We start from the raw sequence: 16169 nt of genomic DNA on the forward strand, positions 1-16169 counted from the left end.
CATCTGAACCTCCACATAAAACCAAATACACTGAATCTAATACAAGAGAAAGTGGGAAAGTTTATTTTTCTTATTATATATCACAGTGGCAAAACACTTGCTTAGGTACTGGAAAGCTTAGGTTATCCTCAGCAATACACACATGCTGACTTTTCTCTCTAATATCTTAGAATGACCAAAAATAATGATTTAATGAAGTTCCTTACACAATCTTTGACATAAAATCATGGTCAGTTATTTTCATTATTCTGTAATTTTCTGATTCTTATTAATAACCTAATGTTAAACTTAATTATCTCTAGAATCTAACTCTGCATCTTTGATTTAAAAAGAAAGAGGATAGAAATAATGATAGGAATAATCTATAATAATTCCAGTGAAGAATTAGGAATATTTCCAACTACATCTGCTGGAACCTTAATGCCTTATGGCCTGTGGCCTGTTTCTACAAAATTTAGGCATCCAAACCAAATGAAGCAGAATCCTGTCAGTTGCCTTTATGACAGACTTCTGTACAATTTATAGTTCTTCATTCTTTTTCTTTTTTTTGTTTTTTGTTTTTTTTTTTTAATTTTTATTAGGTATTTTCCTCGTTTACATTTTCAATTCATTCTTTTTCTTAAAGGTTTATTACTTAAACATTTTGAAGATTTCAGATATAAACATAATGCATTTTTCTCAATCCATGACCAATCATTAAGTTTTCTCTTACTATGTTTGCAAAAAAAATTATTTGTGTATATAAAAAATTAAAATTTCATGTCACTAAGAAATATATAGTACTTTTGTGTGTATAACAATTTGTGGTTCTAAATCAACACACAGTGTAGTATTTCCCATATAATATTTTCGTCACATGTTTTCCATGCATCACTCTCACCAGATCTGAAATGGTCACTGAATACTATTATAATGTTAATGCCTCTTCAGCGCATTCTGTGTCTCTGATGTACATCATTCTACAGAGGAATGTCAGCTTCGTGCATGCAGCTGCTCTCAATCTGTCACCATAAATGATAAATGAGCATCAGAGTCTTATTTTCAATTGGAATTTCTCGTCACTATTGAGCTTGAAAGAGGAGCATGTTGTGGCTTTATCATATGATCCTTTGTGTAGGCAAGGACTTCACTGTGGTTGGTGGTGAGAAACCTAATATTTATAACTATGCAATGAATTGTCAATAGTTACTATCCATAGCATTTGATTTTATCTGAAACTATGCTTTTCCTTATAAACCTCGACGTAGCAATTTGAATATAATTCTTGGACATTAATAGATTTTTTAAAATAGTTGTTGTTAGAGTATACTTGGCAGTATACAACATACTACTGACAGTATGAGACCAGGAGTTGTGCAATGGCCGATATAATTTATTCACATTTCTGCATTGCACGTGATCAAGGCATTGCATGCTGTTTGTTTTGATGATATTTTTTGAAATTTTTTGTATATGTAATAGTCTTAGAAAAAGTTGGCAGACCTAATCTCAGTTTTTAAAGGTAGAATTATTATCTCTCTCCAAAACAAATGTAAGTGAACCTTGTTTCCAGAATGATAAAATTAATATCTCTCCCAAATAAAAGGTAGGTGTAGAGGACAGGCAAAGTGACAAGTCAGAGAAAGATTTGAGAGAATGAGTCAGAGATAGGATATACCCAAGGTCATGAGACAGAGAGGCAGAGGGAGCAAGGGAGAAGGGAGAGAGAAAGAGGGAGGGATGGAGGGGGAGAGAGAGAGAGAGAGAGAGAGAGAGAGAGAGAGAGAGAGAGAGAGAGAGAGAGAGAGAGAGAGAGGAAGTTTTACCAGGACAATTGTTTTAAAGAGACAGGTTGCAGGTGAAGACAGAGCTAATCAGAGAGTAAGAAAGAGACAGAAGATTAGAATAGACTTACAGCATTTGTTTAAAGTCAAGCACAGTAATTCGGTCTGAAGCCACAGGAAGCCAGTTTGAATCAGTCAGCTTGTAGAGGAATTTGGGGCATAGAAACTTGAATTAAACCAGCCAGCAAGAGTTCAGAAAGAACTAGAAAGGTTGAGATTATTCAGCAGTAAACCTCTGAGTCAATAATTACATCTGGTGAATAAAAGTTACTTTTTAAAAATCTGGTATCCAGATAGAATTGGAGAAACAGAATGCTCACCAATATTATAGAAAGCAGAGGCTACCTGAAAGAAAGGTCACAGAGGATAGGAATACATGTTACAGAATTGATGTAGAGAAGAAATTTATCTGGGGTCATCTCCAGAGGAAGTATGAGAACTTTGAGGTCAGTTGGATACCCAGAGAGATTTGGAAGACTCCCCCAAAGTAGTGAGAGGCTGGACCCCAGTTCAAGAAATGATACAGGAGCCTCTGACACTGTGAATCACAGTAAGTCATTCCCAAATATAACTTTCATTATATAGACACTCTTCCGGCTTGAAAAAAAATGGGAAACTCCATTCAAAGTCCCTTAAAATAAAAAGCATGAGTTAAGGGGATATAAAAATTACTTAAAAAGCCATAACAGTATTTACTGCAACAGTTACAATGGGAGTAAACTTATCCCTACTCTCAGTTGCAATTTGGATATATGTCCTCTTAAAAACTGTTGAAAAAATAACTGTAAAACAAGAAAAATTTACTATGAGATTCAAAACCTTGAGAGATAAAAGAGAAGCAAGAGACCAGAAACTATTTAATAGTTAACCTATCATATACCTTATAAAATTGAGTTCAAGGTAGATAGCCCATTGAACCTACAGTAACCTCTCTCAATGAAATTGATGAAGGTGGCCACACCCATTAGATTTTACAGTTGCCTGGGAAGAAATGCTAGAAAATAATGAAAGATAAAATTAGAAAAAAAAAAAGGAGATGAAGAACTGTTTTTGCAGTCTGTTAAAAGACAAGATCTTAAACATTTTAAGGGATCAATAATAACTTATGAAATATGCTCAGCTTATATGGAACAGATGTTAAATACCTGAGCTATCTGAAACATGATTCTCCTCCAAGACTGGAAAGATTTATCTGTAGCTGTACTCGAAGCTGGTTCTCAGTATTAATGGCTGACCTCATGGTAAAAAAGCTTTAATTATAGAAAATCATAATATGTCAGATCTGTTAATAGTGTGTAGGACCAATTTATAGGTGAAGGTCAATTTGTTGATTTAATATTATAAATGCAAATTGGTGACTCTATTGTTATACAATGTACTTTAGTAGCTTTAACAACCTTGGATAAGGTGAAGAAACAAGGAAAAGGCTTATGGTATTCACAAAGATTATGCAATGCTGCAGATAGACTTTTACTGACTTCTTACACAGATTTATATCAGCTATAAATAGGGCAATATCAAATCTAGATGTGAAAAAGGTACCAATTGAAACTTTAGCTGTTTAAATGCTGAATGTACAAAATTCTTAGTCCTTTAAAAGCTCAATCAGCACCCATGAATGAATGAATTATAACTACTGCTGCTATTGACATTAATAACTATTTTATTGGAATATCAATAGCCAATATTCCTAGACAACAAAATTCCTGATGTTTTGGTTATGAATGATAGGGTCATTTGAAAAGGAATTGTATGCAAGGCATTTGTAGAGACTCCTCTAGAAGACCTCAGCCTTCTGGGAGTTTTAGAAGGCATGGACATCATTAGGCATCCGACTAATGAATGCAATTCAGCATGAGATAGATGAGGTAACTCCTTACCAAAGGAAAACTCCCTGGGAAATAATTTGTAAATACAGGAAACTCCCTTAGAGGGTTCATTAGTAACCCAATAAGAAAAACATGAGCCAGGTGTTTTCTGTCAGAAATCCACAGTGGAAATCTAATGCACAGTACAGATGGAAGCACTGCCCAAGACTTAGCAAAAAGTAAAAATCTCACACTATCACTAAAAATCTTTGCTATAAAATTCTCTCTGGGTCTCATTGACCTCTATCTCCAAAGGCAATAGGAATTGTTTTAGAAGGAAGATGCCTAACATCTCAAAAATTCATTGTGCATCCAGGAATTGTAGAGGAAGACTTCAATGGCCAGATTAAAGAAAATGTGCACTTTAAAGCAGGATACAGAATTGGTCATATTTAACTGCTTCTACATATCCAAAGAAAAGCAGCTCTTATTGAAAGAATGGGAGAATTTGAAAATACAGAAAGACAGCTTTCTTGGCAAACTGTTATCAATGACTACAGACCAAAATTAAAATTAAAATAAAATGGTATTAAGGTTTGGTGGACATAGAAGGTGATGTAACTTTAATCTTATGAAAATTTTTGAATTTACATTTGCCCATACAGAAGGTATCTACATAGTTTGTTCAGATTGGAACATTATCCTAAGCAAACCAAAATGAAAGACAATTTAGTGTGTGGGACCAGAAAGTTAAGAGGGTTAAAGCCTATGTGGTAGATATAGACATAAACCTATGGGATAGAGATCTAAAATAACAATGGGAAATTCATATTAATATTCCTTCAATCTCAGGAAATGGATACTTATTTTATTTGACACTGTGCATTGACATCTTATTTAATGTTTTCATTGTTTCTGTATTTAAATTGGTAAGAAGCACAGATCACTGGCTTGTTGTGTGGCACAGGATGGGAATGGTTAACTGTCTTGTTTAAAAATTAAAACTTTCTAGCTCTTGATATGTGTGGTTTCAGAAAGATCTAATTTTACCTTGATAAACAGGAAGGGCAAATAAGATTACCCAATAGACACTGGATTGTAAGAAGGAAAAAAAAATCAAGCAAACAAAAGAGAAAATGAAAACACCAACACCAACAAAAACTCAACAAAACAGAAAAACCTGCTGAATTAGATCAACCTGTATAATTTAAACATATTTTAACATCAGAATTGAAGTAAGGCAAGGTGTTTCATTGGGGAAGAAGTTTTGTTTGTATTTTTGACAGGTGATGAAAGACTTGATTATTAAGATTAGATATGCATAAAAAGTTCCATCAATCTTGATTAAGATTACATATGTGTAGTAGAAGCTTCCATATGAAAGACCCTCTAGAAGGAGGAAAGAAACTCTGAAAATTAGCAATGCAGATGAGGCAGAAAGTCTCATGAGGACAGCACAACAAACTACCAGAAGAAGGAAAGATCATTCCTCAGACTGCAGACTGCAAAAATGGATGCTGAATTGGATATTTGGTGAAGATGACCAGGACTATGACTATGGGATAAGGATCATTGTATCTACAGATCTTCATAAGGGCATTCAGACTACTAAGTTTAAAGACATTGGAACTGCTAAATTTAAGGTATTAATAATTGTTTCTGTTGTAATAGTTAAACTATAACTGCTGTTTAGTTTATACAGAAAGGGGAAAGATGTAAAACAATTTTAATACAGCTACATGGCTGCTCTGATCATATCCAAAGACTTTCTAGAGCTTTGTAATCCATCTGGAATGAAGAAATGTCATATAGCTTTCATCCCTCTGACTGAAATTTTTTAGTCTATGTTGCACCTTGCTACTGAAGTTGTAGTCTACCATGTCCAGACAGCTTTTCTGAGCTCAGAACAAAATAGAGGACTCACTTTTATTTTTAGCAGAGCTTCCCCTTCTCTGTCTGTTCTGGGAAGTCTGATCTGCAATTCTTTACCTGAGGAATGTCCTGTAATCCTTGGCAAAATTACATTTTTAACAACCTGAAATACCTCTCCATGAAAATGATATATCTCAAGAACCATAATCCTCAGCCAATGAAACCTCAGCCTAAGAAGAACACCTTTTCACTCTTGAAGGTTCATACACACACACACAGACACACACACACACACACAGACACACACACACACACACATATTGCTTTATCCCAAATAATTTCACTGCTATATTATTGAACCTTGTCTAAGAGAGTTGTTTTGTTGAATAGTAGCCAAGAGAGCTGTAACATTTAATTTTGGAGGCCTTCTCCCCATAGCATTCAATACAAGACCATGATCCTGCTGACCTCTCATTCAAGACTTTATCTCATTCTTTCCTGCCTAGTACACAGCAGTGTCTAAACACTGCACAGGAAGAAACTGAAAACAGAACCACAAATACACACCTTAAAACCCAAACACTGATGTATACTTAAAGGGCAGACAATCTGACAAATCAGAGAAAGATTTGGCCAGAATGAGCCAGAGATAGAATACAACAAAGTCTCATGAACAGAGAGAAAAGAGAGGTGACTAAAGAGCAGTGAAATAACGGGGTCAGTTTTACTGGGACAGTTTTCATAGACAGGTTTCATGTGAAGACAGAACTATCTAGAGAATGTGAATAAGCCCAAAGATTAGAAAAGATTTCCAGAGTTAGTTTGAGGGCAAGCAAAGCAATTAAGGGAGAAGACAGTTTAAATTGGTCAGTTTGGAGAGAAATTTGCTATAGAACAACTGAGTTGAGCCAACCAGCCTGAGTCCAGAAAAAAATTAGAAAGGGTGAACTTATTTAGCATTAGGCTATTGAGCCAATAATTATATCTGGGAAATAAATGTTACTTTTACAGATAGGCATGATATTGTTTACTATATCATCCTTAACATGTGGATTATTTTCCTAACATTCAGTGCTGTACAGTCAACAGTGTGGATGTTTTTCCTTTTTATAAACTCATGAAGGGGTGATAGACATATTTTCAAACTAATGTTTGTTAGTGAGAAATACAAAAAAAAAATTTAACTTTTAAAGTCTTAATTCTTTCTTTAAGTTTCTTCCTTTAAACATAGATAGCTGATCATTTATATTGCAGCTAGGGTAGAGTAACACACCTCACAGTTTTGAACAGCATGCATAAAAAAAAAAAAAAAGAGTTTCGTCAATGCAATATCTTCAATGAAAAAAAAAATAGACCATAAAAGTATTAATGCAATGGTGATGAGTATGGGGTAGGTGATCTTCAGTCTCCATTCTCTCCTGCAAATTCTCCAGCCTCACCCCCAAGCACCTGTAGCACTGGCAGAGCACATGCTGAGGGTTCTCATTCTTCTTGCTCCTATATTTATCTAATTAGGAAGATCTGCTACATCCTTCCTCCCTATCTATTTCTTTGTCTAGGTTACCAACTCCTACAGATACCACCTAAGAACCTACAAGCCACTGTGTCCAGGAAAGCAGGTAGGCAACTATCTCTCTCTTTCCTCTCCAAATTCACCAGTCTCATTCCCAACTCAGTAGCAGTCCTACTGTGGCCTCTCTTTTCTCAGTCCAGTGGTTCTACATAGATCCTGCTGCCATACCTTGCTTCATCTCTATGGTGGATTCCCTAAAATACTCACCTTCTAGCCCATCCCATTTATAAATTTCAGCTCACAATACCTAAAACACACCTTATCACAGTAACCCCTGAGAAATGCAATATGCCTGAAACATAAGACAAGGACTTCAAAATATCCCTTATAAATATGGTACCAGTCCACAAAGAATAATAATGAGTCCATTAATAAAATGAATCTATGAAAACATAGAAACAATGAAGAAAAAAATTCAATATATGAAAGTAGAAAAATAATAAAGAAAACTGGAAATGAAAATTTTAAGAACTTTAACAGAGCTAAGACTTCAAGTGACACATCATAAGAGTTAGGGAAAGATGCCATATATTCATGAAATGAAATTGTGAAGAGAATATTGCAATTCTTAAGCAACAAACCAGGGCACCCTAACCCATTAGACAGACAGACAGACAGACAAATAAATTTTAAAAATCACTACTGCCACTTATGTCACAAATTTTCCCTTACATAGTGATAGTTAGTGACTTCAATGTTCCACTCTTCCCAGACAGTTCATTGATACAAAAACTCAACAGAAGAGAAATGCTGGAATTAAATGATGCTGAAACTTTCTTCAAAATGTCCACATATTGGACACATATTAAGAAAAGGAAATAATACCCTAAAATCTATCTTACAACCACTCACTAAAGGAAGCTATTAACCATACAGGAAAAAAAAATGCTTACAACCTCATGAAAACTTAACTCTCCACTGAACAAAAATGACTCAAGACAGAACTGAAGAAAAAAATTAAACCTATTTTTTTAGAATTAAATGAAAATGAAAATAAAATCCAAATTTATGGGAAACAAGATGATACTAAGACAGAAGTTCATAACACAAGGTGCCCACATTTTTAAAAATGAGAAATCTCATATTAGTAATTTATCACCATACTAGAAATTTCTAGGAAAAAAATGGAAAAAAATGAAAAGGAGTAGATGGTAAAACAGAATCAAACTTAGAACTGAAATAAATAATATTGAAAAAAACAAGAACACAAAGAATCAATAAAACAAAGAATAGGGTTTTGGGGGTTTTGTTTTTATCTTTTTGTTGTTGTTTTGTTTTGTTTTGTTTTGTTTTGAGAAAACCAATAGGATAGGCAAACACAGAACCAAAATAATGGGAGTGCGTAGAGAGAAGATCATAATTAAAACACAGTAAAGATACAAAGGAGAACACAAGACCATGCACTGAGGGGATCCAGAGAATGATTAGGACGTACTTTAAAAATATTTACTCAACTAAATTAGAAAATATAAAACAGATGGGTATTAGTTTTGCTACATACCACCTACCAATCATGATGATCATGATTGGATAAGGAATTTAAACATCACCATGAGTTAAAGCATGGTATCAAACAACTTAAAGAGGCCTGTACCTCCTACTGAAATAAGAAACAATTAATTAAAAGATTCCCAAAGAAAATGAGCCTAGGTCACAGTAACTGTAACTCCTAAATTTCATGAAAATCCAACAAAGAAAAAGAATTACAAATCAGTTTCCATCATGAACATAAATAAAAGCATTCTAAATAAAATACAAACCAAATGCAAGAACAGATAGAAATGATCATTGGCTATAATCAAATAGACTTCATCTCAGAAATTCAGGGGTGGCTCAACATAAGTAAATCAATAAATGTAATCTACAATAGAAATTGACTTAAAGACCAAAACCACAAAATTATCTCCTCAGATGGAGAAAATCTTCAGACAAAAGCAAAAACCCAATCCTGATAAAAATACTTGAGAATGTAGAAATACAAGGAACATACCTCAACATATTAAAGGCTGTTGACTGTGAAAGACCTCTGTGGGGATATCCCCACCTGAATCACGAGATAGCGTGTACCCAAAGAATCACGAGAGACCGTCTTGATGCAAACACACGAGGTAGTTTAATGATGGAGCTGACAGAATCTCATGCAGGAGACAGAGGTGTCGACCACGAGGCTCAGAAGTTAGGGGTTTATATAGGAAAAGAGTGGGGGTAGGGGAAGAATTGGCATGGCTTCACACAATTGGACAGTTTAAACATCAGCAAAATGTACATGCAGATCGAGGTAACAGCAGAGAATCTGGTTAACATTTAACCCATGTCAGAAGGGCGGGAGATAGGGAGGCACTGGGCCAGTCCGGACATTCTTGTATGTTTTTCCTATCTTTATGGCTAGTTGGTCCTGGGATGACTTTACAGCCTTTGTTCTTTGCTCTAGACCTAAAAAGCCCTCCTAACTAGCAAGCTGCATGAGTCATGGACCTTGAATTTTAATTTTCTTTCAACTGAAAACCTATAGCCAACATCAAATTAATGGAGAGAAACTCAAAGCAATCCTACTAACACAAGAATCAAGACACAGTTGTCCTCTCTATGTATACTCATTCCATATAGTACTTGAAGTCTTAGCTAGAGCAATGAGACAGCTGAAAACAATGAAGAAAAACATGTAAAACAGTAAAAAAGTCTTGTTATTGGCATAAAACCAGTAAATATATAGAGTATTAGAGTTGGCTTGAAGTTCCAGACATAAGCCACACACGTATGAATGCTTGAGTTTTTAATATGAAGCAAAAAGTACACACTTGAAAAAAACTACAATGATAGCATCTTCAACATATGATGCTTGATCATACTGCATGGCTACATATCGAAGAGGAATTAGAAAGAATTCAATAGCCAGGGGAACAAAGGACACCAAGAAATCAAGACCTTCTAAACTCACCAGGACTGATTGACATATGAACTCATAGAGACTGTGGTCAGCAAGTACAAAACTACACATGTCTAAGATTAAGGTTTTCCTGTGGAGAGCAGAATCAGACATTAGCCTGATGGAGCTGTCTCCAGTAATTAACTGTTCACAAAGGAAAATTTGGTTTTCTCCAATGCAGTCTTACTGACTGTATATCCAAAGCACACTTAAGGATAGACTCTCAACGTTTTATCTGGGCTTTTTAAAAACATTATAGATCTTTGGATTATAGTATTCGTTCTGACTTTGTATTTATGAATTTTCTATGTTTGGAAATGTGTACCTCTCTGTCTGCATGTGTTTCTTATGCTTTTTATTTTGGCTCCTTTTTCTGTTTGTGTGTTTATGTTTTTCTATTCTTGTTCCTGTTTATTTATACAACTTAGTTTTGTTTATATTGTTTCTTTAGATGCCTGCTTATTTTCTAATTAATGAGAGAAAAACAGAGTATGGATTTGGGTGGAAGATGCAATAATAATCATAATATCATGTATATTTTAAATTAAATATAAAAAGTAAATAAAATATATAAATAAATGACCTATGGACTGTTTGCATGAGATTCCCCTATTTATGTGCATGTGTCCATTTGTTAAAAAATCTGGATTATGAATGAAATTGAAGATTATCAAAGCTAATTATGCAAACATGATGCTATGGAAAATAGTACAATTTCTTACTCTTAAAGATATATTAGCATGGTTTTGGAGATATCACAAGCAAATTCCTGACTACAAATTCATAACATGCATTGTAGAAGCATAGGTCACAGTAACCGTAGCCTTCACACACACACACACACACACTGAGAGAGAGAGAGAGAGAGAGTGGCAGGGGAGAAGGGAGAAGGAGAAGAGAGCTTTGTGAGTGCCAGTGGATGCCTAGGAACAATCAGAGACAGAAAGAGTTAGACATGTCAATGAAGATCTATCCTAATGTAGAAAAATATACCTAGTTAGATCATTTTTGTGATGGTTGATAATCTCGTCAAATTATGGTATTCATACCAAAATAATTTATCATTAATTAGTCTAATTAACTTCTTTAAAACAATAGTTGATATTCCAATCTTACATTGTAAATTGTATAATATTTGTTCAAAAAGGTTCTTATCTGATCTCACTATTACAATCTAATTTTTAAAAAAAGATCCCTTTATTGACATAAGCTTTGGCATAAGCAAAGAATTTCCTTAACAGAACATATTCCCTTTGTCCTTGCAACCATACATAAAATAAAGTTCTGCAGTTCTAAATCTAAAACAATATAAAATTATGTATTTGATAGCAATGGTGTATGATCAGCATGCTCTTATTAATCTCTTAAAATAATAGTATTAATACAATTTCATCTCCTAACAAAAACTCCAGTTCAAAAGAGGAATAAAACAGGTATTTTACCCATCATGGAACATGCATTTGATGAGATTGCTTACAATGAAGCTGGAAACCATTTCTCCTCTAATAAAAATTTGAATTTCAAGAAAAGCAACTTGTAAATATTGTGACATGGTAATATACCTTCAAAATGTTTGCTTATATTAAGATAGTCAATTTAGGTATGGCATGTCTGCAGACAAGGAGGAGACTAAGGAAGTTAATAATAAGCATTAAAACCAATCACTAAGCCATGCAAACAAATAAACAACCCTGTGCATAAATTCCTCCTGGCACTACTCTTCCTTTATACATAATCAGACGGAGCACCTTAAAAATAAATAAAAATTATAGATAATCAGTCTTGTCTCTAAATCAACAGACTCTACAAAATGTGAGAGAGAAAATGTAAGATGCCTTGCTGTTTATTTTGTTTGCTTTTGCATTGGTGAAGGGAAGCAAAGTAATACTCTATTATATATGAAGAGATACTGCATAGGTAACCCAGCTGGATTAGAACGATTCATCTGTAATATCATATTCAATTTAAAGACTTGCAAAAAAATCAATAGATCAAGTTCTCTTCTTTTTTTGCTGGTCTTGTGCAATTAATCTGAGTTTAAAGGGCATAGCAGCTTCGATGCATGATATCTTGAGATAATTTAGCAGTTCCCAGATACACTGTGTTCTGCTTAGGCAGTGTAGTCAGTATGGTAGCTTCTTTTCTGGAGACCCATAAAGGCCTAGACAGGTTTTTGGTCTCTCTTAATCAATGTTGCCTCTGTTGTCTACATAAAATGGTCAGACCAACCATGATTTCAAACAGTCAACAATACCGTTGTAGAAATGAAGAAGACAGATAAACTGTGGGACCATTGCAAGAGGGTCATCTAAAGGATGAAATTGTTTATGTATCAGTTCTAGATGTATAATACTGAGGGTTAATTTTATGCCATAATCTAAGCTAAGCGAGAAGATATTTTGTGTCTGCACAGCCAGACCATATTCATTTTTTAGAAAGTTTCATTCTTCTTGCTCCAAACCATCTACTGGCTTTCTTCCTTTTTGTTTTTTTTTTTTTTTCACAGTTACATCATCTTTTATTAAAAGCAGATATATGAATTCTAAATTCATCTTAGAAAGAACATGTTTCCATAACCCCACCCCCACCCCGCACCACAGAAGGAGTCTGTCATCCTAGGCAAGTATCCGGGTGCAGTGCAGACATAACGAATGCTGCGTGTCCACACAGGCTGCTTTCCTGGATCCTGCGGTACCACAGGATGTTGTTGGTCTTGATGTACACTTTGGCCCACTTACATTTACATTGCAGGCACACTATATAGCATTCAGTATTTACATACATTTGAACAGAGCAGACATAATGTGTGTTCCAAGAATAACATTTTGTGGAAAGAACTCCATGTTTCAATCTCTTTATGTCTTAGCTACCTTTGAGAAGACCAGTTCCATATAAATACATAAGCTGGAACATACATTTAGAAAAGCTTACAGAAATCAATGTAAACTACATTGTATCTGCCCATAACAAATTAATTAAGCCCTGTTCCCTCTAATGCTAAAATAAAAAAGCAGCTAGCCATTACACTTTAAAGTAGGTTCCAGACCAAATATAATGTGATCATTGGCATTGTGGGCCAGATGGGTCTGTGTCTACCGCTGTCATTCTGGGATTTGTTCCTTTTTGTCAAAGTGTTCTACATACATTTGCCAAGAACATTTACATTAAACTTCAAATTACTCCTGGTTGTATCCAGAATATATGTTAAGAGCCTCTAAAAGGAATTTGTTTTCTGCCAACTTTGCCATGTTAATAATTACTGAGACAACAGTGAAGACTCTGGGGACAGGCAGGTGCCCAGTGTGCAGGCACAGGTCAAGCAATAACTCAGCAGCACTCAGTTCTTCTTGCTTTTCTTCAGGTAGCGATTCCGCAAAGACTTGTTGAAACCCATGATTATTTTAAAATACATCCAACGAGGCATGATTGAGTTTATTGAGCCCATGAGAGCGTGGATCACATATCCAGTGGTTCGGGTCTGCAAACCTACTGTTTTAATTGCAGACTTCACAAATGTCTCTGCAGAGGGCTTATCCAAAGTCGGCTTCCGTATTTTTGCCAGTTTTGTAGCTACAAGGTATGGCATGACACACTGCACAAAGATGCCCTTGCTCTTATACTCCTCATGGAGGCACTGAGAGAAGAAATCTACAAAGGCCTTGGTTGCAGAGTAGATTGTCAACAACGGAACCGGGAGCATGCCACTGGCTGAGGAGATGTTGAGAATCACCCCTTTAGATCTTTCTACCATGCCAGGCAGCACCAAGCGTGTCACCTTGCAAACTGAAAGCACATTAATATTTATCAGTTTCTTGATGGTGTTGTCCAAGTCGGGAATTTCCAAAAAGTATTCAGGATACTCGTATGACATGCCCACATTGTTCACTAAAACGCCAATCTCAAGACCAGACAGGCCTGTCTTAATTTTATCATAAATATCATCCAATGAAAAGTCGACAGCAATGGTCCTTGTTTCAACGTTGAATTTTTCTTTGATGTTGTTGGAAACCTGATTCAATTTATCCTGGGACCTGCTGATCAGGACAATCTTCATTCCACGGTTTGCTAACTCTTCTGCATATGCTTTTCCAATTCCATCAGTGCCACCTGTAACAACTGCCCATTCTCCGAGCCGCGGGCCGACCAAGGCCTCGTTGCCCACTCACCACACCTGGAAGGCCCTGAAGAGCTAGTACGAGGCTCGCAGGGCCAGGTAGACAATGGTGCTCGCGCCCACCCAGTACAGAAAGCCAGCGGCCGGGGGAGCGCACTCCATGGCTCATGACTAGGCCTCACTACTACGGTGAATACTGTCTTTCTTCCTATTAAGCTCTGTAAAACAAATTGATGATTGTCTGTACTGTGCTTCACTAGCTGATCTTATATTCTAGTGTTTACTTTCCAGACCAATAGGTCACAGCCTCTTGCACTGAGTTTTTTTTTCTGATTTAAAAGCTATGTATTGCCGGGCGTGGTGGCGCACGCCTTTAATCCCAGCACTTGGGAGGCAGAGGCAGGTGGATTTCTGAGTTCGAGGCCAGCCTGGTCTACAAAGTGAGTTCCAGGACAGCCAGGGCTATACAGAGAAACCCTGTCTCGAAAAAAACCAAAAAAAAAAAATAATAAAAATAAATAAATAAATAAATAAATAAATAAAATAAAAAAATAAAAAAATAAAAGCTAGGTATTTATTTCGATGTTCCCAGAAAATTGTATTCCCAATACTTTGTATGACTTTATTCTCCTCATTATGATCTCAATTACAGACTTATCTAAGGTTAACACTATTCAGATATCCAATGTACTGTTCTATCTCTGTTGGCATTCAGCTTTAGGAATAAAGTAAGAAGGAAAAATGCAAAAGTTTCTTAACTAAAATATGGTGGGGAACCTATGCAGAATTCCATACCTGAATTATCTTCCTATACAAAGTACAACAATAATAAGGTAAATTCTTGATTGGTGCAGAACTGAACTTAGGAAACAGTAACAAATTCTTCTCAGAGCAGAGCTTCATCATAAATTTCTAACCATCATTGCAATAGTACATCCAATGAGAAACATCAACAAAATCCTCTGTAAATGCAAGAACTTAAACAAGAATGTTTGACAGGACAAACAGCTTTATATTCTCTGATGCTATTAGGTAAAGCCTAGCCTGGGCCTTAAAAAGTGACTCAGAGATTAAGAGCAATTACTGTTCATTATGAGAACCTAGGTTCAGTTCTTGGTACCCACATGGAGCTCACAACCACTTGTAACTCCAGGTCCTGAAAACACAAGGCCTAGTTTGCCCTCTGTGGATCCCATGGACATATTCAGTGCACACAGACACATACAAGCAATACACTCATGGACATAAAATAACACATAAATAGACCTTTACGAAGATATATGAGTATGCATATATGTATCTAATATTTCAATGCATATAACTACTTTAAGATACTTAAAATCTTGATCTAAGTTGATGTATTGTAGATCTATGACTTTATATAACTTAAAAATTTCTCAAGCATTTAATTACATTTATTGTGTATTGCCTGCATTCATAATTAATTCACTAGACTAATTCTATTCTATGTATTTTTGCTCAAATAGTTTATTTTTAGACCAACTGTGCTATAATACATCTCAAAAATATTGCTTTAATTAGCAAGTTTCTGTGATATAATAGTTTTCTCTCGGGGTTATGCAATGTTTTTCCATAGAATATCTACTAGAACCCTTTATATAACAGATGGAATTCAGGAGTAAATTACTGTTCCCTAGAAATTTAGCATTGATAATTGCATAAATAGTAATATTTTTCTCAGGATATTTTCAGGGATTTTGCCTTTTCTGATTTTCAGAGTCCTTCTCTGTAGCCCTGGGTGACTTAAAGCAACTTGTGGCTCAAGATGATCTTAAACTTATGGCAAACTGCTTAAGTCTTTTTAGTGCTAGGGTACAGGTGTATGTGGCTATTCCAGGCTTTCTTCTTCTATTCATAGAGGTATCACATGAAATGAATGTTTTTATTACAGCATCTTTTTCTTAAACACTAAGCAAAATGGAAGTCATGTTTCTTCAATCAGTTGTGTGTTGAAGACTAGACAAGTCTGAGGTCTTCCCTGAGACCCTGATGTACAGTAAAAGAATATAACTCCTTTAAGCCAGGAACATGT

General features: G+C 35.3%; 1 pseudogene; it reads right to left on the bottom strand.

Moving 5' to 3' along the window:
- Positions 1 to 13311: 13311 nt before the first annotated feature.
- LOC147005617 (very-long-chain 3-oxoacyl-CoA reductase pseudogene) lies at positions 13312 to 14278 on the bottom strand (annotated as a pseudogene).
- Positions 14279 to 16169: the final 1891 nt, after the last annotated feature.

This window comes from Mus caroli, unplaced genomic scaffold, assembly GCF_978045245.1.
Source record: "Mus caroli unplaced genomic scaffold, Mus_caroli_1 scaffold_3, whole genome shotgun sequence".
Lineage (NCBI taxonomy): Eukaryota > Metazoa > Chordata > Mammalia > Rodentia > Muridae > Mus > Mus caroli.